This window comes from Antechinus flavipes, chromosome 2, assembly GCF_016432865.1.
Source record: "Antechinus flavipes isolate AdamAnt ecotype Samford, QLD, Australia chromosome 2, AdamAnt_v2, whole genome shotgun sequence".
Taxonomy (NCBI): domain Eukaryota; kingdom Metazoa; phylum Chordata; class Mammalia; order Dasyuromorphia; family Dasyuridae; genus Antechinus; species Antechinus flavipes.
Window position 1 is genome coordinate 274384508 of NC_067399.1, and position 25276 is coordinate 274409783.

The 25276-nt window shown below is 33.3% G+C and overlaps 2 long non-coding RNA genes across 2 annotated transcripts in view; one reads left to right on the forward strand and one right to left on the reverse strand.

Moving 5' to 3' along the window:
- LOC127549267 (uncharacterized) overlaps positions 1 to 25276 on the reverse strand; it is a 45366-nt gene that overhangs the window by 17691 nt on the left and 2399 nt on the right. The gene's annotated exons all lie outside the window — the stretch shown is intronic.
- On the forward strand, positions 1071 to 18930 carry LOC127549266 (uncharacterized). The gene is made up of 3 exons (XR_007950545.1): positions 1071 to 1165; positions 15397 to 15459; positions 17868 to 18930. It is a non-coding gene; the product is annotated as an uncharacterized LOC127549266 (long non-coding RNA).

Below are 25276 nucleotides of genomic sequence, written 5' to 3' on the forward strand. Positions count from 1 at the left end.
GTAATCAGGAATGTCATAATTAAGAGTATTGAGGTGAAAGTTAGAAAAAGAAAAGTTAGGTTGGTAATAAGTAAATCAAGAGAGAAGACTTTAAACAGTGGGCCGAGGGGTTTGATTAATATTAGGTGCTTTTGGATCATCATGAGTATTAATAGTCATGTGTATTATACATATGTAACACACATGCAAATATGTGTATGTATACATATAATATAAATATAAATACATGCATACATAACATGTAACATTTTTGAGATAGATGGTCTAATTTGTAGGCAAGATCCTTGGTATTATCTGAACTCAGGGTAAGGATGATGGTGGAAGTCTTTTATCTCTAACACAGAATGGGGCTTGAGAAGTTTTTCATACCCTAATATAGCAAGGGAATGGAATTGCACAGATCTCTACATTGTAATGCACAAACTCTTGTTTAGGGTTAGATTACAAAATATTTCCAAATATTAATTTAGGAGGGCCTACCTTCTTATAAATTTAATAATGATGATAATAGCTGAAGTAGGTACTGTGATTCTCTATTGTAAAGAGGTTTAAGGGTGTTATAACACTTGTCCATGGTTCTACAATGCAGTTAGCATATTAGAAGTGAGATTTAAACCCAGTCACTTTATTTCAGGTCTAGAATTTTTGATGTACCACACTACTACAGACAGGTTGATAAGTACTACTTGGATCAAATTGAAGCATCCAAATTTTTGACATACTAAAACTTCACTGGAACATATATTCTTGAGAATACTATTTTTGGTTTTTTCCCCCCCAAGGCAATTGGGATTAAGTGACTTGCCCAGGGTCACACAGCTAGGAAGTGTTAAGTATCTAAGAACAGATTTGAACTCAGGATCTCGGAACTTCAGGGCTAGTGCTTTATCCACTGCGCCACTTGCTGCTGCCTGGGAATACTGCTTTTTAAAGATTGTAAGATGGCAATTGGTACTATATGAAAATCCTTGAGCATATTTATTGCGACTACTCTTCGTTAAGGATTCCTGCTTTATGTCTAGATAATGTAAAAGTTGTAATTTTTCAATTCTAATTACCTTTAATTTTCTCTTTTGGTTTACTTTGTAGAAGTAGCAATATTTTGGCTCAAATCTGAATAAAGAGAAGGATATGAAAAGAATTAAAGGAAGCACATCAAATTCCTGTAGGTAATCAATAAATATTTGTTCAGTGAATTAATGTATTTTTCACGTGTGACCTATGAATGTCTAAACATATAAAAATATTTCCTTATTAGATCACAGCTTGTTGATTAAAAAAAAAGATGTAAATACATATTTTTTAAACCTGTTGAAAGGAAATGGGAAAAGACTCCTTTATGGTTTTTTGTTTTTTAAATTAAATTTTTATTGAGAAAAGGTTTTTTTTGTTTCTTTTTTTTTGGGGGGGGAGGAGTTGTAGTAAATTTTTGTTGAGAAAAGGTTTTTTGTTTTGTGTGGGTTTTTTTGACTCTTATTTAAACAATTTTTTTCATAAAGATGGAAGAGGAAGGTTAGAAATATTTTATTGCATTATTTACTGTAGACAAGTTCATAATTAATTTGACCAAGTTTGCCTCTCATGTACAAACCAAACAATTATCTTTGTTTTAATTTCTTGTATTTTTAAAAGTACTTAAATCAGAATAATTAATTTATCTTGTAACAATTTGATAGGGACTTAATTTCTTTTATTGTGTTCAGTGAAGGCTTTTTTTTTTTTTTTGAAAAGGAAAATAGATATATCCTTTTTATTTATTAATTATAGCATTTGGGGGAAGAAATCTTGTGGGTTTTAAAGATTTTTCTAGTAATAAGTAACACAAATACTCTTTGATTCAATGTTAGTGTTAACCATTTCTTTTCCCCCTCTTATTTGGTATTTTTTTGTATTTCCTTTGGGGATAACTTCCCAGGGCCTAGAACCACATATTCATATGATTTTGGTCTGATCATTGTGGCTCCTCCCTCTATTTAAGTTGAATATAATCCCCTTATTTTTGTGGGTCTTATGCATCTCTTAGTCATGTCTTTCTAATGATTTTATCATATGATATTTAGCCTTCTTCATTTCTCATTGTCATTGAGAAGATAGCATTGGACACGTATATTTCATTTGTTTGTTACTCTCATTTTGTTACTAGCTCTCAAAATTTTAAAAATTATTTATTTCCTCAATATTTGTTATTCTGGTTTTCCTTATTATGTAAATTATTACCTACTCATATTCTCCATGTTTAAAAAAGAAACTACAAAGCCTTTTCTTAATTTAATTAAATAGAATTTATATATTAAGGAAAACTATTCATTTCTATGCTCTCTGGTGTTTTTAATAGGAGTGTGTATTGGAGCTTGGCAAAAGTCTTTTCTGAATCTATTGATATGATTTTGTGACATGGTTGTATTTTTATTATTAGTATGATCAAATATGTTTATTATTTTTCTAATATTAAGCCAGCTTTGCATTCTTATTATAAATCCAACCTTGTTCTAGTATTACTCATTGTAATATTATTGTAATCTCTTTGCTAATATTTTATTTTCAAATTTTGTATTACTATTCAGTAAAGATACTTTTTCTTGGCCTGATTCTCTCTGGTTTAGGTATCTAAGCCATATTTGTATCATAGAAGGAGTTTGGTGAGAACTTGTATTTTTTTTTCAAAATGTTTATGTATTCTTGGAATTAATTTTCTTTTCAAAAATGTTTTTTGTTTCTTTAAATATTTCCTAGTTACATGTGAAAATTTTTAATATTCATTTTTTGAAAATTTGAGTTACAAATTTTCTACCTTCCCTTTATTCCTTGAGAAGTCAAACAATATGACATATTCAACATGTTATAGGACTGCTTGCCATCTGGGGAAGGGGGTAGAGGGAGGGAAGAAGGAGGGATAAAATCGGAACAGAAGTGAGTGCAAGGGATAATGTTGGAAAGAAATTTTTTTCAAAATAAAAAAAATAAAAAAACAAGTCAAACAATAAAATTATTTATATATGTGAAGTCATATAACACATATTTCCATATTAACCGTGTTGCAGAAGAAAGCATATATATAAATATACATATATGTGTGTATACATATACATATATATGTGTGTGTATATGTATTTACATATATACATATATATTTACATGTACAAAAGAAAAATAAAGTTAAAAAATATATGCTTTAGTTAGTATCTAGAGTTCATTTATTCTTTCTCTGGAGGTTGATCACATTTTTCATTATGGTTTTTTGGAATTATCTTAGGTCACTGTCTTGATCAAAATAGCTATCCTTCACAGTTGATCATTTTTGTAATACTATATATAATGTTCTCCTGATTCTGCTCACTTCACTTTGCATGAGTTCATGTAAATTTTGCCATGTTTTTCTGAAACCATCCTGCTCATTAATTTTTTTTAATAATAGATTTTTATTTTCAAAATACATGCAAGGATATTTTTCAGTATTCACCCTTGAAAACTTTCAATTTTTTCTCCCTTTCTTCCACCCCTCTCTTAGAGAGCAAGAATCCAATATATGTTAAACATGTACAGTTCTTCTATACATATTTCCACATTTATTGTGATATACAAGAAAAGTTAGATCAAAAAGGAGAAAAAAATGAGAAAGAAAACAAAAAGCAAGCAAGCAGCAATAAAAAGAGGTGAAAGGGAGAACTGTTCGGTTCTGCAAATGTGTATTGTATCTAGGATATACTGCAACATATTTAACATATATAGGACTGCTTGCCATCTTGGGCGGGGGGGAGGAGGGAGGGAGGGGAAAAAACGAAACATAAGTGATTGCAAGGGATAATGCTGTGTAAAAATTATCCTGGCATGGATTCTGTCAATACAAAGTTATTATTAAATAAAATTAAATTAAAAAAAAATAAATAAAAAGAGGTGAAAGTACTATGTTGTGATCCACATTCAGTCCTGACATATTTGTTTTTAGATGCAGGTGGCTCTCTCCACCACTAGTCTATTGGAACTGGCCTGAATCATCTCATTCTTGAGAAGAGCCACATACATCAGAATTGATCATTGTATAATCTTATTGCTGGGTAGTGTTCTCTTGGTTCTACTCACTTCACTTCTACTCATTATTTCTTAAAGCAAACGTATTCCATCACAATCATATACCATAACCTGTTTAGCTATTCCTTATTTGATGGGCAACCCCTTGATTACTACTACAAAAAGAGCTAGTATAAACATTTTTGTACAAATGGTCCTCTTCTCTTTGATCTCTTTGGACATAGACCTAATGATATTATTGCTGGATCATAGAGTATGAACCACTTCATAACTTTATTTCCAAATTGTTCTCCAGAAAGAACTAATGGTTCTTTAATGTTTGGGAGAATTCACTTGTAAATCCATCTGGTCCTATTCTCTGATCCCCTTCTCTCTTTGGTAGTTCATTTATGGCTTATTCAATTACTTTTTTCAATATAGGATTACTTAAATTCTTCAGGAAGGAAGGTAGTACAGTGATGCTTGGTCTGGAGTAAGAAAGACCTAAGTTCAGTTTCAGGCTCAGTCACTTAACAAGCTATGTGATAAGTAATTTAACATTTTGTTACCTCAGTCTCAACTGTAAGATGGGAATAATATAATAGCACCTACCTCTCAGAGCTGTTGTAAGGGTCAAATGTGACATGACAAGCATTTATTATGATGCCTATCACATTCTAGGTACTTAATAAATACTTTTCCCCTCTCTTCTATCTCCTGTTCTCTTAATCTGGGCAGTTTATATTTTTGTAAACATCCATCCATTTATTTTAGCTTGTCAGTTTTATTGACATCTACTTGGGTAAAATAGTTCCTATTAAAACCTTCGTTGGTTTTAAATTCACATTTTTTAGTTTTGTTACTCATTTCTTTTTTCTTTTTAATCAAATTAGCTAATTTTTTTTTTTAAAACAGTGCTTGTAGGAAAAGATAACAATAAATATTGGAGGGCATGTGGAAAAACTGGGATACTAATACATCGTTGGTGGAATTGTGAACTGATCCAACCATTGTGGAGAGCAATCTGGAACTATGCCCAAAGGGCTATCAAACTGCATACCTTTTGATCCAGCAGTGTTTCTACTGGGTCTCTTTCCAAAAGAGATCATAAAAAAGGGAAAAGGACCCACATGTGCCAAAATATTTGTTGCAGCCCTTTTTGTAGGGGCAAGGAACTGGAAACTCAGTGGATGCCCATCAGTTGAAGTATAGAACAATAATAGATTATATTTTGCTTTTTAATTTTGTTTTAATTCATTGGTTTTCTAATTTTTTTAGTTTTATACTTTATTGATATGCTTGTTTTCCATTTTATTATTGAAAATTGTTTAGAGCTATAAATTTCCCATAATATTCATATACCACAATTTATTTAGCCATTCTCCAATTGATGGGCATCCACTCAGTTTCAGTTTCTGATCACTAGAAAGAGGGCTGCCACAAACATTTTGGCACATAACAGGTCCCTTTCCCTTCTTTAAGATCTCTTTGGGATATAAGCCCAGTAGTAACACTGCTGGATCAAAGATATGCACAGTTTGATAAGTTTTTGAGCATAGTTCCAAATTGCTCTCCAGAATGACTGGATGTATTCATAATTCCACCTGCAATGTATCAGTGTCCCAGTTTTCCCACATCCCCTCCAACATTCTGCATTATCTTTCCCCGTCAATCTCTCCCCCCCTCCCCCAATCTAACAGGTGTGTAGTGGTATCTCAGAGTTGTCTTAATTTGCATTTCTCTGATTAATAATGACTTGGAGCATCTTTTCATATAGCTAGAAATAGTTTCAATTTCTTCATCTAAAAATTGTCTGTTTATATCCTTTGACCATTTGTCATTTGGAGAATGGCTTGATTTCTTATAAATTAGAGTCAATTTTCTATATATTTTGGAAATGAGGCCTTTATCAGAATCTTTGACTGTAAAAATGTTTTCCCAGTTTATTGTTTCCCTTCTAATCTTGTCTGCATTAGTTTTGTTTGTACAAAAGCTTTTCAATTTGATATAATCAACATTTTCTACTTTGTGATTAATAATGATCTCTAGTTCTTCTTTGTCCACAAATTCCTTCCTCCTCCACAGGTCTGAAAGGTAAACGATCCTATGTTGTTCTGATTTATTTATGATCTCATTCTTTATGCCTAGATCATGAACTCATTTTGATTTTATCTTGGTGTATGGTATTAAGAGTGGGTCAATGCCTAGTTTCTGCCATACCAATTTCCAGTTTTTCCAGCAGTTTTTGCCAAATAGTGAATTCTTATCCCAAAAGCTGGGGTCTTTGGGTTTGCCAAACACTAGATTATTAAAGTTATTGACTATTTTGTCCTTTGAACCTAACCTATTTCACTGATCAACTAGTCTATTTCTTAGCCAATACCAAATGGTTTTGGTAACCACTGCTTTATAATATAGTTTTAGATCTCGTACAGCTAGGCCATCTTCATTTGATTTTTTTTCATTAGTTCCCTTCAAAATCTTGACCTTTTGTTGTTCCAGATGAATTTTGTTGTTATTTTTCCTAGGTCATTAAAATAGTTTTTTGGGAGTCTGATTGGCATAGCACCAAATAAATAGATTAGTTTAAGTAATAGTGTTATCTTTATTACATTTGCTCAACCTATCTAAGAGCAATTAATATTTTTCCAATTGTTTGGATCTGATTTTTTTGTGTGTGGAAAATGTTTTGTAGTTTTGCTCATATAGTTCCTGACTTTCTCTTGGTAGATAGATTCCCAAGTATTTTATATTATAGTCAGTTACTTTAAATGGAATTTTTCTTTGTAATTCTTTTGGATTTTGTTAGTGATATATAAGAATGCTGATGACTTATGTGGGTTTATTTTGTATCCTGCAACTTTGTTAAAGGTGTGGATTATTTCTAATAGCTTTTTAGTAGAATCTCTGGGGTTCTCTAAGTATACCATCATATCATCTGCAAAGAGTGATAATTTGGTTTCCTCATTACCTACTCTAATTCCTTTAATCTCTCAACTCTTACTGCCGAGGCTAGCATTTCTAATACAATGTTGAATAATAATGGTGATAGTGGGCAACCTTGCTTCACTCCAGATCTTACTGGGAGAGGTTCCAGTTTTTCCCCATTGCATATGATGCTTACTGATGGTTTCAAATATATGCTCCTGACTATTTTAAGGAAAAGTCCATTTATTCCTATGCTCTCAAGTGTTTTTATTAGGAATGGATGTTGGATTTTATCAAATGCTTTTTCTGCATCTATTGAGATGATCATATGGTTTTTGTTAATTTGGTTATTGCTATAGTCAATTATGCTAATAGTTTTTCTAGTATTGAACCAGCCCTGCATTCCTGGTATAAATCCTACTTGGTCATGCTGTATTATCCTGGGGATGCTTTTCTGTAATCTTTTTGCTAATACTTTATTTAAGATTTTAGCATCAATATTCATTAGGGAGATTGGTCTATAATTTTCTTTCTCTGCTTTTGTCCTACCTGGTTTAGGGATCAGTGCCATGTCTCTGTCATAAAAAGAATTTGGTAGGACTCCTTCATTCCCTATTTTTTCAAATAGTTTATATAACAATGGAGTTGTTTGTTCTTTAAATGTTTGGTAGAATTCACATGTAAATCCATCTGGTTCTGGGGATTTTTTCTTAGGGAGTTGATTAATAGCTTGTCCTATTTCTTTTTCTAAAATGAGACTATTTAAGCAATTTATTTCCTCCTCTGTTAACCTGGGAAGCCTATATTTTTGAAAGTAGTCATTCATTTCACTTAGCTTATCAAATATATTAGCATAAAGTTGGGCAAAGTAATTCCTAATTATTGCTCTAATTTCCTCTTCATTGGTGGAAAGTTCTCCCTTTTCATTTTTAAGATTAACAATTTGATTTTCCTCTTTCCTTTTTCTAATCAGATTTGCCAAATGTTTATCTATTTTATTGATTTTTTTCATAAAACCAATTCTTAGTTTTATTAATTCAATAGTTTTTTTACTTTCAATTTTATCAATTTCTCCTTTTAATTTTAGAATTTCAAGTTTAGTATTTGATTGGAAGTTTTTAATTTGGTCTTTTTCTAGCTTTTTAAGTTCCAAGCCCAATTCATTGATCTTTTCTTTTTCTATTTTATTCAAGTAAGCCTCTAAAGATATAAAATTCTTCTTATTACTGCTTTGGCTTCATCCCACAAATGTTGTCTCATTGTTGTTATTCTCTTGGGTGAAGTAATTATTGTGTCTGTGATTTGCTGTTTCACCCAATCATTCTTTAGGATGAGATTATTTAATTTCCAATTACTTTTTGGTCTATTTACCCCTAGCTTTTTGTTGAATGTAGTTTTTATTGCATCATGAGATGAAAAGAATGCATTTGCTATTTCTGCCTTTCTGCATTTAATTTTGAGGTCTTTATGTCCTAATATATGGTCAGTTTTTTTATAGGTTCCATGAACTACTGAGAAGAAAGTGTAGTGCTTTTTGTCTCCATTCAGTTTTCTCCAGTGATCTATCATACCTAACTTTTAAAAAATATTCTGTTTACCTCTTTAACTTCTTTCTTATTTGTTTTGTGGTTTGTTTTATCTAATTCTGAGAGTGCAAGGTTGAGATCTCCCACTATTATAGTTTGCTATTTCTTTTTGCAATTCTCTTAACTTCTCTTTTAGGAAGTTAGATACTATGCTACTTGGTGCATATATATTTAGTATTGATATTGCTTCATTGTCTATGCTGCCTTTTAGCAAGATAAAGTTTTCTTCCTTATCTCTTTTAATTAGATCAATTTTTGCTTTTGTTTGATCTGAGGTAAGGATGGCTACCCCTGCTTTTTTGAATTTATCTGAAACATAATAGATTTTGTTCCAGCCTTTTACCTTTACTCTGTATGTATCACCCTGTTTTAAATGTGTTTCCTGTAAACAACAAATTGTAGGATTCTGGCTTTTGATCAAGTTTGCTATAGGATTCTGTTTTATGGGAGAGTTTATCCCATTCACATTTATGGTTAAAATGACTAATTCTGTATATCCTGTCATTTTATTATCCCCAGATTATGCTTTTCTTTTTCTTACCCTCCTTAGCTCCCCTCCACAGTATTAAACTTATGGGCACCATTTGCTTCGTGCAGCTCTCCCTCTTTAGAATCCGATTCTCTTACCCTCTTTGAATCCCTTCCCTTTTCTTATATCTTTCCCTTATTACTCTTTTCCTTTTCCCTTTTCCTCTTCCTCTTTTTAATGAGATGAGAGAAGTTTCTCTATAAATCAGATATGTCAATTATTTTCTCTTTGAGCCAAAACTGATGAGAGTAAGATTCACACAATGTTCTTCCCCCTCCCTAAATTCCCTCAGATATGATAGGTTTCCTTTGCCTCTTTGTGGGATGTAGTTTCCCTCTTTATCGCCCCTTTTCCCTTTTTCTTTTACTATCCCCTTTTTATTTCTACTTCCTTTTTTATATTATATCAGTAAAATCAAACTATACATGCATTCTTTATGTATGTCCATAAGAGAAATACAGTTCTCAAGAGTTCTTTTTACCTTTTTCTGCTTCTCTTGAGTCCTATACTTGGAGGTCAAATTTTTTGTTTAGTTCTGGTTTTTTCATTAGAAACAAATGGAATTTATCTGTTTCATTAAATGTCCATTTTCTTCCCTGGAAGAAAATACTCAGCTTAGCTGGGTAGTTTATTCTTGGCTACATTCCAAGTTCTTTTGCCTTTTGGAATATCAGATTCCAGGCCCTTCGATCCTTTAATGTGGAAGCAGCTAGATCCTGAATGATCCTTATTGTATCTCTTCAGTATTTGAATTGTTTTTTTTCTGACTGCTTGTAATATTTTTTCCTTAATCTGGTAGTTCTGAAATTTAGCTACAATATTCCTTGGAGTTTTTATTTTAGGGTCTTTTTCAGAAGGTGTTTGATGAATTCTTTCCATGCCTATTTTACCTTCCGATTCTATTACATCTGGGCAGTTCTCTTTGATTTCCTGTAAAATAGTGTCTAGGCTCTTTTTATCATCATAATTTTCAGAAAGTCCAATAATCCTCAGATTATCTCTCCTAGATCTCTTTTCCAGGTCTACTGTTTTTCCAAGTAGATATTTAACATTTCTTCATTTTTTTGGTTTTGCTTGACTGATTCTTGATGGCTCAATGAATCATTCATTTTTATTTGTTCAGTTCTGATTTTTAATGAGTTATTTTCTTCATTAGTTTTTTTTTTTTTTTTACTTCTTTTTGCATATGCCCAATTGAATTTTTAAGTGAATTGTTTTGCTCTATGGAATTTTTTTCCATTTCACTAATTTTTTTTTTTTTTTTTTTTTTTTACTGAATTATTTTCTTTTTCCAATTCACAAATCCTACTTTCTTTGGAGTTCTTTATCTTTTCTAATTCACATTTCAGAAAGTTGTTTTCTTTTTCCAATTTATTAAATCTTTCTTTAAGTGAATTATATGCCTTTCCCATATTCTCTTGCAGAGCTTCTCTTTTCTTTCCCCATTTTTCTTCTAGCTCTCTTTTAAGATCTTTTATAATTTCTTCCAGGAGAGCCTTATGTGATGGGGACCAGATTACATCCCTCTTTGGGGTTTTGTCTGGAGACTGTCTGCTATTAGTCTCCTGGGGTTGAAAACCTGCTTTCTTTTGGTATAGAAGCTATTGATCATTAGCATATACTTGGCTTTTTTACTTGTTTTTTTGTTTTGTTTTGTTTTTGTTTTTGTTTTTGTTTTTTTTTAAAGCCCTTGGGATCTGCCTTCAAGACAAGGAAGTTACCAGCTTCCTCTGCAGGGGAGGGATAGATATATGGACAGTAGCTGTCCTGCAATCAGGCTGCAAAGAGCAGCCGAGCTGTGGAAGTCTCCTCGGAAGAGCCCCACACAGTGGAAGTACTACTTCCCTGGGAAGAGCCCCGCTGCTGAATCAGCAGCTGCCCTGGGAAGAACCCTGTATAGGAAGTGTTTCTGAGCTGGGAAGCACTGTGCTGCGGAAGTTCTATTGCCTAGGGCAGAGGCACCCCCCTGCAGATTTGTGGCTGCCCCAGGCAGAGCCCCCCGCTGTGCAGAAATGTGACTGCCCTGGGCAAAAGCCCCATGCTGCAGAATGGGGCTGCACAGCTATTCTGTGGTCTGTGCTGAGTCACTTTTGGTGATGGGTGGGTGTGGCCAGGTCCTGTTAGATTCTGGTGTTTTTTGGAGTACACTCTACCTTTGGCATTTGTGTAACTTCTCTGCTGATCTACTGTTTTGCAACCATAGCAGAGCAGCCAACCTGTGCTAGAGTCCTCCTTGCATATTCTCCACTTGTGGACACTGCCCCCACCTTCATCCATTCAGTATGCTAGCCTCTGAATTCTACCTCCTTCCCTATGCTGGCCTGCTCCTGCTGATCAGGACAAACCTTTTCTGGTGATCTTCCATTATCTTTGGCTGGTAATTTTTATATTCCCAATATTCGTGAATTTTACCAGTCAAGCATTATTTCTGAGCCTGAATTTGGTAATTAGTAGTGAGGGTAGGAGAGGAGCTTAGAATGATGCATGTGTCTTTGCTGCCATCTTGGCTCCACCCCCGAGAAAACCTTTTCTAAGACCTTTTATTGAATATAATTTTTATTGCATTATGGTCTGAAAAAGTTGCATTTAACATTTCTACTTTTGTGTCTTTGTAAAGTTTTTATCACAAGATAAGATTTATTTTTGGAAAGAGGAGTGATCATGTACTGATGAGATATATGTATACTCTTTCCTGTTTTCATTAAATAGCTGTAGAGGGTTATAATTTTTGTTAAATTCTATTCAGGTCTTTGATTTCTTTCTTTCTTTTTTGTTTTGGTTTATTTTGTTATTCAGGTCTGAAAGGGGTGAATTGAGTTTCCCATTATTATAGTTTTATTGTCCATTTCCCTTTGTAACTTATTTAACTTTTTCTTTAAGAATTTAGATGCTACAATATTTGTAGAAATATGTATAGAAGAATTGCACATGTTCAACATATATTGGATTACTTGCCATTTAAGGGAGGAAATGGGGAAAGGGAGTAAAGGGGGGAAATTTTCGAACACAAGGTTTTGCAAAGATCAGTCTTGAAAAATTATCCATGCATATGTTTTGAAAATAAAAAGCTTTAATAAAATAGAAAATTTTTCAAAAAAAGAATTTAGATGCTACATGTTTAACCTATGTTGCATTACTTGCTGTCTAGGTGAAGGGGAAGATGGGGAAGGAGGGAGAAAAATTTGGAATACAAGGTTTTGCAAGGGTGAATGTTGAAAACTATCTTTGCATGTATCTTGAGAAATAAAAAGCTATTATTTTAAAAAAATTTAGATGCTATACCATTTAGTGCATATATAATATCAATATTAATCCATTTCTAAGGTACCTTTTAGTAAATATAGTTTTCCTATTTATCACTTTTAATTAGATTTGGTTTTGCTTTTACTTTGTTTGAAATTATGATTATTCTTTACTTTTTAAAGTTTAATTGAGGTATAAAGAATTCTTCTGTTGCCTCTTATTTAACAATAATGTATATCTTTCTGTTCAAGACTATTTTTTGTAAACAACATAATAAGTGTGGTTTCCAGTCTGTTTTGCTGTTCTCTTCCATTTTGAGTGAAGCCATCTCCTCATATTCAGTTGTGACTGTTTCTTTCCATCTAATCTCTTATACTTTCTTTTTCTTTGGTCCCTTCCTTCTTTTAAAAAAAGTTTCTTTTGACTTTCTCCCTTAATTTTCCTTCCCTTTTGTTTTCTCCCTTTTTCGCTAACCCCTTTTTCTTCTCTTTTTCCGCAGAATGACATGTATTCTATATTAACTCTATGTGTATATATATGTTTTATATGTAGTTTTCCTTCCTTTGACTAATTCACATAAGAATGAAATTCATATGTTGCTCATTCCCTGCCACCTCCCTCTTTCCTATTTTGATTTTTGCTTTTGTCCCTTTCATAGTTATTTGAGATAATATTCCCTATTCTTCCTTTCCTTTTCCCTCCCCATTGTATTTTTCTTTTCCCCATTTCCAGTTTCCTTTTAAAAATCACAAAATCAAGACCTACACACTTTGAGGTCTGTTTAGTAAGATTCTTTCTGTGGTCTGTGACGATTAGTGTTCTGAGCAGATACATATATTTTTTCTTTATATAAGAATGTGAACATTTCATACTTTTTTAGACTCATATTTTGCTCATTTACTTTTACTTTTTTATGATTCTCTTGACTCCTCTGTTTGTTTATTAGAGTTATTATATACTGCTGTTCTTTTTTCCTCAAGAATGCTTTATCCTCTTTTTCATTAAAAGTTCATTTTTTCTCCCTTAGGATTATTTGTTTTGTTTTTTCTTGAGTAAACTATTCTTAACTGCAAAGTTAGATATTTTGCTATTATATTATATGATATTATATTATATGATATGATATTATATTATATTATATCTTCACTCCTTTTTTGTAGAAGACACAGTAGATAGAAATCTGTATTTAGAATCAGAGAAGACGAGTTCAGATGTGGCCTCAGATACTTAATAGTTGTGTGCTCCTGGACAATTCTTTTGTCTTTTGTCTACCTCTATTTTCTCAACTGTAAAATGGGGCTAATGTGTTGTGAGCTTCTCTGTTACATAGTAATTCTTTATAATAGTGTTCTTTTCTTTCCTTACCTTCTCTCCTTCCCCTCCTCCTTCCCTTTTTCCTTCCTTCCTTCCTTCCCCCCCCCCCCCCACATTGATTCTTCTAACCTACTTCTTGACTCTGGACTTTGTTTTAAATGGGCACACTTTACAAATGATGTCTGGGCTGAGGTTTTGTCATCTTGGGTCTTTCTTCAGTATTGAGTGTTACATTATTCTAGTATCTCTTGGATAATTCTGGCTGGAGATCTGAAAACTTTCGGCAATCCCACAGTGACGTGATCTTTGGTAAAGTTGTCCTACTTTTTTCATGTTCTGAGTTCTCCAAATTCCTCCAGGTTTGGGGTTTCATATTTGTCTTCACAAAAAAATAGGTGCACAGTTCTATTAGACTTAGCCGTTGTCATCTTACCCCCCTTGGAAGATCAGCAGGTTCAAAGTAACCAAACTAAGGGATCGCTTTTGGTCTGGCCTTCTTGCCCTAGTTGTTCCATTGCTGATTTGGTCTGGGTTGACAGCATCAAATGAGTCCCTGCTCTTTTCCTGGGAGCAGATCCACAGTGCTACTGTTTGCTTCAGAAATGGTTCTTTTTAAAGCCCAGATCTTTTCCTCAGTTTGCTCTGGATTTATGACCTGACTAGGTAGTAAGCAACAAACTTGTCAGATGGTAGCTTTTCATTCTTTTAGAGTCCCGTGGGATCTTTTTCTGCCTTAGTGCTTTCTATTTGGTACGCAGCTTATATCTAAATTCTCTCAGTCCCAAAGCACTAGAATGTACAGTCATATCTGTCCTCATATTTGCAGAGCTCTCCATCCATCTCCTTATGCTGCTAACCTGAACTGATAAAAATGATTCACTGTGATCTTTTCCTTAGATTTTTCAATCATAATTTGGACTGTACATTTTTTAAATTTTTGTGGTAGAGGAAGTTGTGTGTGTGTGTGTGTGTGTGTGTGTGTGTGTGTGTGTGTATGCGCTGTGTACGCGGCTATCTTGCCTCAGTAATACTTATTTTTAATTCTTAGGAGACTACTGTTTCATGAAATAATAATCATATAACAACACTGGTAGAATATTGACATTAAAAAGATGTCATTATTTCAGGAAGAAGTTTGTACTCGGAACTTTATTTCCTAATGACTATCCATCTTGTTGGCCTCTTCCTATTTAATTATAGACCTGCTTGATCCATTTTCAGTGTTTGTCCAATACCGATACTGGATGAATTGCATATAGGTAACACATCTGATTACATGCTAACTCTGGACAAAAGGCATTCTACATGCATTTAAATTATTCTATTGGGTACTTGGACCAAATTGTTTTCAGTATTTATTAATCTTGCCCAAGAAGCTCTGAAGTATTTTAGGGCCTGATGTAATCAATAGAGTGTCACCGGTAAACATGAGAGTTCAGAGGACCTTGCCATAGGCAATCCTGCTTCCATTTGATCTATTCCATGACAGATACCATGCTAGACCCTTAAGAATCAAATGTCCTTGTATACTTATATTGTATTTAATTTATACTTTAACATATTTAACATGTATTGGTCAACCTGCCATCTGGGGGAGGGAATGGGGGAAAGGAGGGGAAAAATTGGAACAAAAGGTTTGGCAGTTGTCAATGCTGTAAAATTATCCATGCATATAACTTTTAAATAAAAAGCTACAATTAAAAAAAAAAAGAATCAAATGTCTTATATGCCTCCCTTGATATTAATTACAGGATAATCAAACAAGGATATCTCTGTTTTATCTTTTAGGGAAACTTTCATTATTTTGATGCATATGTGCAAGAGAGATAGCTTGTTGGAAGAGAACTCAAGGTAATATTTTGCTATACTTAATCAAAAGCTTTTTATAGTCAACAAATAATAAGCACAGTGAGATTTTGCATTTACTACTTTTATCAGTTGTAGAATGAGAAATAGTTGATCTCTCATTTTTGAAAGTTGTCCTATTACTTACTAATACTGTCATAAAAGTTGCCCTTGATTATGCATATATTTTTCTTTTGTTTTCTCTCTCATTTATTTATTTTTGGCTTGAGGCAGTTGGAGTTAAGTGACTTGCCCATATATTGCCTGAGCTGTTATCTATTGCATAAATAATTTTCAACATTCATCCTTGTAAAACCTTGTGTTCTAAATTTTTCTCCCTTCTCCCTATTCTACTTGCTGTAGACAGCAAGTAAGTCATTATATGTTAAACATGTGCAATTCTTTTATACATATTTCCACAATTATCATGCTGCCCAAGAATAATCAGGTCAAAAAAGAAAAAATGAGAAATTTTTACAAACCAAGCAAACACTACCAACAAAAAAAAAAGTGAAAATATCACATTTAATCCCTATTGGATGCAGATGGCTCTCTCCTTCACAAATCTATTGGAACTGGCCTGAATAACTTCATTGTTGAGAAGAGACAAGTCCATCACAATTGATCATCACATAACCTTGTTCTTGCTATGTACAATATTCTCTTGGGTCTACTTACTTCACTTAGCATCAGTTCATGTAAGGCTCTTGAGGCCTTTCTGAAATCATCCTGTTAATCATTTCTTATAGAATAATAATATTCCATAGCATTCATACACCACAACTTATTCATCCATTCCCCAGCTGATGGGCAGATCTATTCACTTTCTTTGCCACTACAAAAATGACTGCTATAAACATTTTTGTACATGTGGTTCTTTTCCCCTTTTTTTAATAATCTCTTTGGAATACAGTTTGTCTTCTTCTTTTTTTCTTTTTTTTGACAATTCTATTGCTGTTTTCCCTTGTAAATTCTCAATTAAAAAAAAAAAAAAACTAAAACCCTTATAAAATATATGAATGATGAAGCAGAATAAATCTCCGTATTCACTTTGTCTAAAAATTTATATTTGGTACTGCTGCTTGAGAACATCATATTTCTGTGAAAAGGTGGGTAGCATACTTCTTGCTCTGGAAATGGGATTGATCATTTCATTGTTCTAATTTCTTAAGTCTTTCAGAGTTGGGTCTTTTTTTTTTTTTTTAAACAATGTTGTTATTATATGAAAAGTTTTGATTCTGTCCATGTCACTATATATAAGTTCTTATAAGTCTTTGCATGTTTCCCTGGAAACATACCTTTCATCATTTCATTAGGCACAGTAATATTCCATTGTATTTCTGTGCCATAATTTATTCAGCCATTATCCCTTTGATAGGCATCTCCTTAGCTTTCAGATCTCTCCTCTCTCTTTAGCCTTCAATCACCCCTTCTCTATCAGCTCTTTCCCCTATAGTCAAAAAACATACTTGTGCTCTCCCCAACCTAAAAGCCCTCACCTCAACCAATCATTCCACATTCTACATCTCTCTTCCCTTTCTTGGGTAAAATCCTTGATAAAGCCATATATGCTCATTGGCTTTACCTACTCTCTTCTCTGACTTCTAAGGTCATAATTCAGCTGAGATAGTTTTCTCCAAAACAGTGTTCTTTAAAAAATATGTATTTTTAGCTTTTACAAAAAAATATTTATTTCACAGTTGTAAAGCTTAGTTTAGTTCCTATAGGTAGGCAGTCTAGATTGATTTAAATGCCAGAAAACAATAAGAACATTTATACTAGACAATAGTCATCTAATGATTATAAATTTATCGCAATAAAACAGTACTCATCCAGTATTCAGTTATAATAGAACATATCAGTACATCAGGACTTAAATGTAGAATTCAAAAGTACAAAAATGATCAAATAACCAACACATGAAATTTGTCAGATAATATCAATGGAAACTCACATCTTTTTCCCGTCAAAATTTGACTGTATATTTACTGTTTAAACATATAGCTAAATTTCTCTAGTATCTTATAATATAGGAATATCTAAAATAAAAAATCTTGGCTTGAAAATTTCTCCAGTGGTACTTCTAAAAAGCAGGTGGCTCAATTTTATCTTAGATAAGATCTCATATCTAAAACTAGCCACTCTGGCCCTTATTACCAGATATGTTATATTTTACCTCTCATCTGCTTTAGAGAACAATCTTTTCTTCAAAAGTATAAAACAATTTACAAATAAGTTTAGTGTGGTTCCTATAAAGCAAAGCTGCTGCTGCTTTTTAAGAAAAATTTTTTTATTTTAATGGTATAGTATTTTTCCAGTTACAAGTAAAGATGTTTTCAGTATTGATTTTTGTAGGATTTTGAGTTCTAATTTTTTTTTCCCCTCCACTCTTGTCTCCCCCTTCTCCAAGACAGATGCAAACTGATATAGGTTGTACATGGACTATCACTTTTTAACATTTTTTCATGTGAATCATGGTGGGAAAGAAGAATCAGAACAAAAGGGAAAAATCATGAAAAAAAAACAAAACAACTCAGCAAAAAAGGTGAAAATAGTATGCTTCGATCTCCATTCAGTCTCCCTAATTCTTTCTCTGGATGTGGATGGCATTTTTCATCCAATGTCTATTGGAATTGTCTTGCATCACTATTATTATTAAGAAGAGCTTAGTCTATCATAGTTGATACCTTGCTGTTATTGTGTACTATGTTTTCCTGGTTCTGCTCACTTCACTCAGCATCAGTTCATATAAGTCTTTCTAGACTTTTCTGAAATCAGTCTGGTCATCATATTTTATAGAATAATGATATTCTATTACATTCTTAAGCCATAACTTATTTTAGCATTCCCCAGTTGATGAATATCCACTCAATTTCTAATTCCTTGCCACTACAGAAATTGCTGCTACAAACATTTTTGTATATGTAGGTCTTCTTCATTTTTTCATGATTTTTTGGGATACAAATCCAGTAGTGGCACTTCTGGATCAAAGGATATGCACAATTTTATAGTCCTTTGGGCATAATTCCAAATTGCTCTTCAGAATGTCTGGATCATTTCACAATTCTACTAACAATGCATTTGGGTCCCTATTTTCCCATATTCCCTCTAACATTCATCATTATCTTTTTTGGTCATTTTAGTTGTAAGGTGATGTGTCCTAGTGGTTTTAATTTGCATTTCTCTAATCAATAATTGTATAGAGCATTTTTTAAATATGATCATAGATGGCTTTAATTTCTTTATCTGAAAATTGCCTTTTCTTGTCCTTTGACCATTAATCAGTTGGGGAATGACTTGTATTCTCATAAATTTGAGTTCTCTATATATTTTGGAAATGAGGCCTTTGTTAGAAACACTGATTTAAAAAATTATTTCTCAGCTTTCTGCTTCCCTTCTAATCTTGGAATCGTTTGTTTTGTTTGTGTAAATGCTTTTTAATTTAATGTAATCAAAAATATCCATTTTAAAGTAAAGTTTCTTAAATTGTGGGTCATGTCCTCATGGAGTCTTGTCACTGAATTGTGGGGTCATAAAATTATGATTTATTATTAGTAAATGTTTAAGTTATTTTTATATATCTACATACTTAGGTCATGTAAACGTTTCTCAGGTGAAAAGGGTTTTTAGTGGAAAAAGTTTTAAGAAGTCCTGCTATAAAGTAAAGCATAGTTCCAGTTCAAGTCTGGAATGCATTCCCCTCCCCCCTGGATGTTGTATTGCCAAATATTTCTTAGCCTTAGCTTTGAATCTTAATCCACAATTGAAAGAAAGAGCAAAAAGAGGTCAAAAAAATTAACTTCTTGTCTCAGATAAAACCTTTCTTACACTGAACTTAACAAATTACATGGAGCTCTTCTCTTTTTTTTTTTTTTTAAATTTTTTTTAGTTATTTTATTTATTTATTTATTTTTATTTTGAAAAAAATTTCTTTACAGCATTATCCCTTGCACTCACTTCTGTTCTGACTTTTTCCCTCCCTCCCTCGACCTTCTCCCCTAGATGGCAAGCAGTCCTATACATGTTAAATATGTCTCAGTATATCCTAGATACAATATATGTGTGCAGAACTGAACACTTCTCTTGTTGCACAGGAAGAATTGGATTCAGAAGGCAAAAATAACCCAGGAAGAAAAACAAAAATGCAAACAGTTTACATTCATTTCCCAGTGTTCTTTTTTTGGGGGGTAGCTGCTTTTGTCCATCACTGATCAATTGAAACTGAGTTAGATCTTCTCTTTGTTGAAGAAATCCACTACCATCAGAATACATCCTCATATAGTATCGTTGTTGAAGTATATAATGATCTCCTGGTTCTGTTCATTTCATTTAGCATCAGTTCATGTAAGTCTCTCCAAGCCTCTCTGTATTCATCCTGATGGTCATTTCTTACAGAACAATAATATTTCATGAATACTCATGTGGTAGTCATATACCACAATTTACCCAACCATTCTCCAATTGATGGGCATCCATTCATTTTCCAGTTTCTAGCCACTACAAACAGGGCTGCCACAAACATTTTGGCAGGTCCTTTTCCCTTCTTTAGTATCTCTTTGGGGTATAAGCCCAGTAGTATCACTGCTGGATCAAAGGGTATGCACAGTTTGATAACTTTTTGGGCATAATTCCAGATTGCTCTCCAGAATGGTTGGATTTGTTCACAACTCCACCAACAAAGTATCAGTGTCCCAGTTTTCCTGCATCCCCTCCAACATTCATCATTATTTTTTCCTGTCATCATAGCCAATCTGACCGGTATGTAGTGGTATCTCAGAGTTGTCTTAATTTGCATTTTTCTGATCAGTAGTGATTTGGAATATTCTTTCATATGAGTGGAAATAGTTTCTTATTTATTTTTTATTTTATTTTATTTTTTTAAATAACTTTTTATTTATAGAATGCATGCCAGGGTAATTTTTTACAGCATTATCCCTTGCATTCACTTCTGTTCCGATTTTTCCCCTTCCTCCACCCCTTCCCCCAGATGGCAAGCAGTCCTTTACATGTTGAATGGGTTACAGTATATCCTAGATACAATATATGTGTGCACAACCGAACAGTTTTCTTGTTGCACAGGGAGAATTGAATTCAGAAGGTATAAATAACCCGGGAAGAAAAACAAAAATGCAAGCAGTTTGTATTCATCTCCCAGTGTTCTTTCTTTGGGTGTAGCTGCTTCTGTCCATCTTTGATCAATTAAAGCTCTCTTTATCGAAGAGATCCACTTCCATCAGAATACATCCTCAAACAGTATCGTTGTTGAGGTATATAATGATCTCCTGGTTCTGCTCATTTCACTTAGCATCAGTTCATGTAAGTCTCGCCAGTCCTCTCTGTATTCATCCTGCTGATCATTCCTTACAGAACAATAATATTCCATAACATTCATATACCACAGTTTATTCAACCATTCTCCAATTGATGGACATCCTTTCATTTTCCAGCTTCTAGCCACTACAAACAGGGCTGCCACAAACATTTTGGCACATACAGGTCCCTTTAGAGTGGAAATAGTTTCAATTTCATCATCTGAAAATTGTTCATATCCTTTGACCATTTATTAATTGGAGAAGGGCTTGATTTCTTATAAATTAGAGTCATTTCTCTATACATTTTGGAAATGAGGCCTTTATCAGAACCTTTAACTGTGAAGATGTTTTCCCAGTTTGTTGCTTCCCTTCTAATCTTGTTTGCATTAGTTTTGTTTTTACAAAGGCTTTTAAATTTGATATAATCAAAATTTTCAATTTTTTGATCAATAATGATCTCTAGTTTATCTTTGGTCACAAATTTCTTCCTCCTCCAAAAGTCTGAGAGGTAAACTATCCTATGTTCCTCTAATTTATTTATAATCTCGTTCTTTATGCCTAAATCATGGACCTATTTTGATCTTATCTGGTATATAGTGTTAAGTGTGGGTCCATGCCTAATTTCTGCCATACTAATTTACAGTTTTCCCAGAAGTTTTTGTCAAATAATAAATTCTTATCCCAAAAGTTAGGATCTTTGGGTTTGTCAAACACTAGATTGCTATAATTGACTATTTTGTCTTGTGAACCTAACCTATTCCACTGATCAACTAATCTATTTCTTAGCCAATACCAAATAGTTTTGGTGACTGCTGCTTTATAATATAGTTTAGATCAGGTACAGCTAGGCCACCTTCATTTGATTTTTTTTTTCATTAATTCCCTTGAGATTCTTGACCTTTTGTTCTTCCATAGGAATTTTGTTGTTATTTTTTCTAGATCATTAAAATATTTTCTTGGGAGTCTGATTGGTATAGCACTAAATAAATAATATTAGTTTAGGGAGTATTGTCATCTTTATTATATTTGCTCGGCCTATCCAAGAGCATTTAATATTTGTCCAATTATTTAAGTCTGACTTTTATTTTTGTGGAAAGTTTTTTGTAATTTTGCTCATATAATTCGTGACTTTCCTTTGGTAGATAGATTCCCAAATATTTTATGCTATCGACAGTTATTTTCAATGAAATTTATCTTTGTATATCTTGCTGTTGGATTTTGTTAGTGATGTATAAAAATGCTGAGGATATATGTGGATTTATTTTGTATCCTGCAATTTTGCTAAAATTATGAATTATTTCTAATAGCTTTTTAGTAGAATCTCTGGGGTTCTCTAAGTATGCCATCATATCATCTGCAAAGAGTGATAGTTTGGTTTCCTCATTGCCTATTCTAATTCCTTTAATTTCTTTCTTGACTCTTATTGCCGAGGTCTAGCGTATACAATATTGAATAATAATGGTGATAGTGGGCAACCTTGCTTCACTCCAGATCTTACTGGGAAAGGTTCCAGTTTTTCCCCATTGCATATGATGCTTACTGACAGTTTTAAATATATGCTCTTGACTATTTTAAGGAAAAGTCCATTTATTCCTATCCTCTCAAATGTTTTTATTAGGAATGGATGTTGGATTTTATCAAATGCTTTTTCTGCATCTATTGAGGTGATCATATGGTTTTTGTTAATTTGGTTATTGATATAATCAATTATGCTAATAGTTTTCCTATTATTGAACCAGCTACATGGAGCTCTTCTCAGAGAAATTTTAGACCTGGAATTTATTAGGAGATCACTCCTTTCTCAGATGAGAAAAGTGTCTGCAGTGGAAATTCCTGTTTCTCTTAGTGAATAATGCATTCATCCTACTGAGGTCTGGACAAAAGGTATCCCTTTTTATGCAAGGGACACCAAAATTTTCTTTTTTTAAAAAAAATTTTTAATTAAAGCTTTTTATTTTCAAAATATGGATGAATAATTTTTCAATATTGACCCTTTCATTGCCTTGTGTTCCAAATTTTCCTCTTCTTCCCCTCCCTCCCAGATGGCAAGCAATCAAATATATGTTATACATGTTAAAATCCAATATATGTAAATATGTTTGTACAATTTTGTTGCTGCATAAGAAAAATCAGATCAAAAAAGAAAGAAAGTGAGTAAGAAAAAAAATACAAGCGAACAACAACAAAAAGAGTGAGAATGTTATGTTGTGATCCATACTCGGTTCCCACAGTCCTCTCTCTGGGTATAGATGCCTCTCTTTTATCACAAGATCATTAGAACTGGCATCAGTCATCTCTTTGTTGGAAAGAGTCACGTTCATCAGAATTGATCATCACATAATCTTACTGTTGCTGCGTACAATGATCTCCTGGTTCTGCTCATTTCACTCAGCATCAGTTCCTGTAGGTTTCTCCAGGCCTCTCTAAAATCATCCTGTTGGTCATTTCTTACAAAACAATAACATTCCATAATATTCATGTACCATAATTTATTCAGCCATTTTCCAGCTGATGGGCATCCACTCAGTTTCTAGTTTCTAGACACTACAAAGAGGGCTGCCACAAACATTTTGGCACATGTAGGGCCCTTTCCCTCCTTTAAGATCTCTTTGGGATATAAGCCCAGTAATAGCACTGCTGGGTCAAAGGGTATGCACAGTTTGATAACTTTTTGAGCATAATTCCAAATTGCTCTCCAGAATGATTGGATCCGTTCACAATTCCACCAACAATGTATCAGTGTCTCAGTTTTCCCATATTCCCTCCAACATTAATCATTATCTTTTCCTGTCATCTTAGCCAATCTGACAGGTATGTTGTGGTATCTCAAGAGTTGTCTTAATTAGCATTTCTCTGATCAATAGTGATTTAGAGCACCTTTTCATATGACTAGAAATGCACACCAAAATTCTCTAGGGATACCTCTGTATTATAGGAGTTTTCCTCCTGGAAGTCTGAGGAGTTTCCTCTGGATCTTTCTTTATTCTACAAAGCATTGGAAATTTCCCTTATTTATTTATGCTACTGTCAAAATAAACAAAATGGAAATGTAGACGAAATCATTAGAGCAAGAATACTAGTAGGATCAGGTAGAAAATTTGTGAAGAATGTTAGCTACTTGTGTATATTAGACACAGGCATCTTAACCTAAGAAGGTGTGTTTTGCTTTCAAAAAAGGCAAATAGTCTGATTTTAAATATCAAGGAACAATATAAACATTTCTATTAGCCACAATCAAGTCATTCTAGACTTCTCACATTACACTTAATAACAATACTAATATGGAACGCAATAAAACAAAATGTATCAGTACTGATATATCAGTACAGATTTTTTATATCAATATCTCTATGCAGAATTAAGTAATACAGAACTATCAGTGTAATATCCGGGCTAGCTTTCTGGAGGTACTTCAGAAGGGCCTTGGTCTCAGCAGGATAGACATCAAAGATAGAGACCAAAGTCTTTATTGTCTGCATCTATCATAGTCTGAGCCAGTCTCCCTCAGCAGTCTGCCAGTCTGACTTCTCTCTGACTTCCTGTCCCCAGTTCTTATATACCCTATTCCAATTACATCATTGCAGCATACTGGATTTGTGAATTAGAGAACTATTACATCACCATGCCAAGTTCTAAGTATATGTAAACTACATAATCATTGTCTTATCAATTCCTCTGAGTTAACACCTTGTTTCAAGTATACTTCTTTAAAGTATACTTCTCCAGAGTTCTGGTTCTCTACATATCAGTACTTAAATAATCAGTTACCAAATGAAAAGTTTGCAAAATTATACCTGTGGTACTAACTTGAAGTATTCTCTTAAGTATAGTGAGAAACTCCCATGTAACCTAGTTCTTTTAAAATTCTGATAGCCAAATTCCTTTTACAAAGAAATATTTACTTCAGAGATATAAAACAGATATGAACAATCCCAGTTTCAATCCAAAACCTGCCTCCAGCTTGAGTGTCAGGGATCCCAGCTGGTTGTACCATCCTGCCCTCCATCTTGGGTCTAAAGTAGACTCAGGGCTCAAACTCCCAGGTCTAGTGGGAATTACTGCTGGCTCCCATAAAGGAGGAGGACAAAATGGAACAGAACTAGGAAAACACCGCCAGCCAGGGATGTACAAGAAGAGAGGAGAAATATATCCCTTCCATCTCCTATTTCAATTTATGGAATGGTTGAACTGTGAATTTTATTTTGAACTTTATTTTCTTGTCATAGCAAGAAAGAATGTGTAAGAAAGTGCAGTGATGATTTTTTATTAGACAAATCTAATTGCTTTTTCTCAGTCCTTACACTTTTTGATACTGTTGATGACCATCTGTATATTTTTTTCTCCCTAGGTTTTCATTATACTACTCTTTCTTGGTTCTTTTAACTCTGTGATCTCTCCTCAGACTTCTAGATCTTCTTCCATGTCATGTCTACTACCTGTAGAAGTCCCCGAAAACTTTGTCCTATTTTTCTTTTTTCCTCCATAGTATCTCAGTTGGCGACCTTATTAGC